Raw genomic sequence first — 4,911 nt, 5'->3', positions numbered from 1 at the left:
CGGGCATGGTGGCGCATGCCTGTAGTCCCAGCTACTCGGAGGCTGAGGCAGAAGGATCGCTTGAGCCCAGGAGTTTGAGGTTGCTGTGAGCTAGGATGACGCCACGGCACTCTAGCCCGGGCAACACAGTGAGACTCTGTCTCAAAAAAAAAAAAAAAAAAAAGGAAAAAAAAAAAGTATAGGCATATTGGTAAAGAAATAGACTTTTATAAATAGAAATAAGAAAGAAAAATTTCTTAAAATAGGAGTGAATTCATTTCATCTTTGTCCAGTAGCTAATGACTAATGAATGCTTGTCATACCTTAAACCATTTCAAATGACAGGTGTCAAAAAGTTTCCTTTGCTTATAGTGATATGTTTCTTAAGATTTGAAAATTTTTAAAAACTGATTATCTGATACAATACTACTGTATTCTGAAAACAAAACATCCCTTGTCTCTTTGGCAGATTTAAAAAAGTAAAGAAAAGCTATATATTCATTCATAGCAGAACTGGAGAAAGATTCCTAAATCTTACAAGTTAAAGCCTAGTGTTCTAAATTTCTTTTAAAAAACCCAAATGCCCTTAATCTCCCAGGGGCATTATTATTCCAAGCACCGGTACTTCATGGTAAGAGGTATGCTAGAATTGAGTCACGAAGTATACCCTGTTTGATAATATTCTCCTTTATGTCATCTCTGCTATTTTTCTCCTTTTTTATGTTGTCATCATAATGGCCAGAGCTTGTGTCTGAGGAGAGCAAATTTAGCAATGCTGATGTACTGCCTGGCAATAATGCCAGCCCGTGTGATGTTCTTTGTTACTTTTTTTAAGGGGGGGAGGTACAGTCAGCTCGGAATAAGATGTTCTCTTATGAGACTTTAAATCAGTTTTTGATGATCAAAATTCAAAGACCAGTCCCTGAAGGCAAAAGCTACAGCACATACATCTCCTAACGCAAAGAATATTGTGTGGAAAAATCAATGTTTATGTGGAAGAAGAAAAAAAAAAAAGAAAAATGAAGCAATTAACAAGTTATTTTTTAAAAAGCATTTGTAGCTTGATACTTTTGGGAATAAAAACCAAAAAAGTTGTAAAAGCCCTGTATATGAGGCCCTCCTGTCCTACAAGCTGTTTGTCGCCCAGCGTGCAGGAAATGACGTCTCAACACATCGCGTTACGTAGGCAGAAACTGCAGAGTCCTTCTGGACCTCAAGCCATCTCTGGTCCCCACATCTACTCCCCCTCCGGGTCCCGTCACCATTGCCTCCTAAACACCCCTTGAGTCTCTCCTCCTCCACCTTCGCTAGTCCGCGCTGCTTTATTCACTCTCCCAGGACGGCTGTAAGCAGTCTCCTAACTGCGTCTTCTCTGGCAACCCCCCGCCTCCCAGTGCAAGTCAGTCCCCCTCACCACAGCCAGAGTGAGCTTTGTGAAATATGAAACACGATCATGTCCCCATTCTGCTCAGATTCCATCGGTTGCTTTCCATTTACTCGTGACCAACATAAACTACAACAGGATCTGCAGAGATCTGCATGCCCCAGAGGATGCGACTCGGAGAGATGACGCATACCAGCAACAGCGCGAGGCAGCGAGTGGCGAGCACGGTGGGAACGGTCAGTTCTGTGGGCTGAGGCCTTCTGTGCAGTGCGGTGGTTTTCAGAGTGTGCTCCCCGGTTCAGCAGCATCAGCATCACCTGGAAACCTGTTAGAAACGCAAATTCTCAGGCTCCACCCCAGCTCTACCAAATCAAAAACTCTGGAGTTGGGGCCAAGCGATCTGTGTATTAACAAACCTCTGGGCGATCTGGGTGGGTGTGAAAATTTGAGAACATTGGCGTAGCGGATGTTGTGTGTACTGCCTGGGTCACCCGAAGGACTGAAGATTTATTCCTCTAATTGCTCAGAGAGAGTGCTATCAGCCCTCCCACCCAAGACCTCTGTGTGGGGCAGTCTACGTCCAATGCCTGCTCGATGCAGGAATACAAAGGCCCCAGCCCTCGCTACAACATGGAGCAACCCCGGAGGGCCACCTCAGCCTCAGAGCTCCTTGAGGGTTGGCTGAGGTCTTTGTTGAGGTTTCGCTGCAGCCCAGCTTCGCCTTTGCCCAGTCCGCTACCTTTCTTTCCGTTCCACAAGTGTCACTCCTAGTGACACGTCCTCATGATCTCCTTGTGCTCCAGTCTTCCTCTCAGAGTCGGCTTCCTCGGGAACCCAATCATGGAACTTCACAAAGGAAAAGGGATTTGAGTTGAGGCTCTAAAGAAGGGCAAAGAAGTCAATCTGCGGTGCAGCGAGGGGTGGAGGGATTGGAGATGCGAGATGTCCCAGGGGAGGAAAGCAGCGTGAGCGACACTGCCCCTGAGGCCTGTTTAGGAACAGGAGAGCCACCCACGTGGACTAGATCACCGAATGAGAGGGGAGCGCTGGGATTTTGCTGAACAGGTAGATTGTGGGAGGCATTAAGATGCCCTGGTAAAGAATTTGGACTTGATTCTAAAGACGACATCAGGGTCATCACACTAACATTTATCAGCCGCTCACTGAACATACCCACTGAGTACGGGAGAGACATTGGCGAGCAAAAGCAGATCCGGTCCCAGCCCTCAAGGAGCTGATAGTCCAGTAGGGTAGCTGGACATAGCTCGATCGCACAAACGCCAAATTTGCACGCACACGCTACATTATAGGGGCTCAAAGACCCGATGAAGTGTATACATGGTACATAGACCCTAATTAAGACCCTCTCACTCAAATTTTTTGTGATTTTTTTTTTTCCCTCATAACTATGACTACTTTGAGAACGAAGATTGCTTTTGGTCCCGATTTCTCCAGAATGTAGCATATTAGGTGCTCAGACACATTTGCTGAATGAATTATGAGCTCAGGGAGCCAATGTCACATCAACTGGCACATGCTAGAACTTGACAAACGTTTGTGAATGACTGAATGAATTGAACGGAATGAATGAATTGTTTCAGTACAAGGCAGTTCAACCAGAACTACTTCCCAAGTGCTGATCTACGCAAAGAAAAATAAACAGAAGGTGTCATGTTGCTCATAAAGCTACACTGACTTCCTTTTAAGAACTGCTGAGAGATTTTAAGAGATTATATGTCGCCCTTTTTTGTGTCAAGATGCCTTTTCTTTTTGAAAGGATGGCAATGGTGAATAATAGTTTATTTTAAAATATTCTTACTTGGCAAAAAAGTCAATTTAGTCTCTAAAATAATTCATTTTGAATTAGTCAAGAATTTGGAAATTATTTTTGCAAAGTAAGCTAGGATAGAGAGGAGGTCTGGTGTCTGCTGAGGATCTAGGCTTCATCTTTGAGCTGTTCTTGATTTTTACCATTGATAAAGTTGGCAGGCTCACGCCTGCAATCCTAGCACTCTGGGAGGCCAAGGCAGGAGGATCGGTTGAGGTCAGGAGTTTGAGAGCAGCCTGAGCAAGAGCAAGACCCCATCTATACTGAAAATAGAAAAAATTAGCCGGGCATGGTGGCACTGCCCTGTAGTCCCAGCTACTCGGGAGCTGAGGCAGGAGGATCGCTTGAGCCCAGGAGTTTGAGGTTGCTGTGAGCTAGGCTGACGCCACGGCACTCTCGCCCAGGCAACAGAGCAAGACTGTCTCAAACACAAAAACAAAAACACAACGAAAGTTGAGGATGTCTATGATCGGGGGTTTACTGGGGAGGATGTGAGTTGATTATTGGAGAGGAAAGGGAAAAGAGGTTATTTTCAAGAGTTGGGAAGATAGTTGATACAGAATGGCAAGCAAACATTTCCAAAATAAACAACAAAAACAACCCACTTTGTAAAACTCCTCGAAGGCAAAAGGAAGCTCTAAGTGAGGGGATTCAATGATGTTGAAATGCAGGCTGGGAGAAAGGTTTTAGATTTGTTTTGAAGCACTTTTCTGTGTCCATCTACTATGCACAAATGCTTTGAGTTAGTGGCAGGTTAGGAAAAGAGGAGGAAAGAGGTCAAGGGATGGAGGGAGGGTAGAGTGTGGGCTGCTCAGAGAGGCACCAGGGTGAGCAGAGGTCGTGGGCCATGTAGGGTTGGGATTAGTGGGATCGGCAGTTTGTAACTGGCTGCCTTCATAAATTAGGGAGCATTGAGTGTGTCTGGACCCGAGGACTAATGACAGCTAGCGAAGTAGGGATGGTTATACGGTTCATCAAGTAATTTGTATTTTCCTAGTTCAGCCGTGGGATCTGGCAGTGAGGACAAGGCTGGACAAGTGCCTGGGAGAAGATGAAAGACAAGGGGACAATAGGCTGATGGAGGTGATGGCTGGCTGGATGGCAGCAGACAGAAACAGGACAGGTGGGGCCGGGGAAGGAAGGTGGGAAGAAGAGACAAGGAAATAGCACACATTGCTGGCTCTCCCGTTATAAATAACTCTGGAGAGAGGCTTTGGCTGGAGCTACTCCCTAGCAGCCACCTGCGGGAGCTGGTAACCGAAGCCGGGGCATTTGTGGGATGCCCGGCGGGAGGAGTAAGGTGGGAAAGCAGGAGAGCCGGAGCCACAGCCTGGCACATGGGCACCGGGGCAGGAGGGCGGTGGGAAGGGACGAGCAGTCAGGGAGACGGGAAGCGAAGCAGGAGCACCCGGCCTGCTGGCACATTTGTGAGCACGTGTAAAACGTCCCCTGCGGGGTGCAGAGAAGCCCAGGCCATGCTCTGAGTCAGCCTCTGCCATTTCCTAGCTCCGGAACCCTGGGCAAGGGACAGGCACCTCCGAGCCCCATGACAACATTGTACCTGGCTGTGCGGGCCATTGAGGCCTCACTGTACACTGACAGTGACGGTTACCAGGGACTTGGGGGCCTCGGGGGTGGCAGGGGCCCTCAGCAAGCCTTCCTGAGAGTGTGGTGACGGAGCCCAGGAGAGGCCGGCCTGGGGATGGGGGCCCAGCCGGGA

The sequence above is a fragment of the Propithecus coquereli genome, unplaced genomic scaffold (assembly GCF_000956105.1).
Source record: "Propithecus coquereli isolate 6110/MARCELLA unplaced genomic scaffold, Pcoq_1.0 Scaffold107, whole genome shotgun sequence".
Taxonomy (NCBI): domain Eukaryota; kingdom Metazoa; phylum Chordata; class Mammalia; order Primates; family Indriidae; genus Propithecus; species Propithecus coquereli.
The sequence above is the reverse complement of the archived record's forward strand: the minus strand, read 5'-3'. Positions refer to the sequence as shown.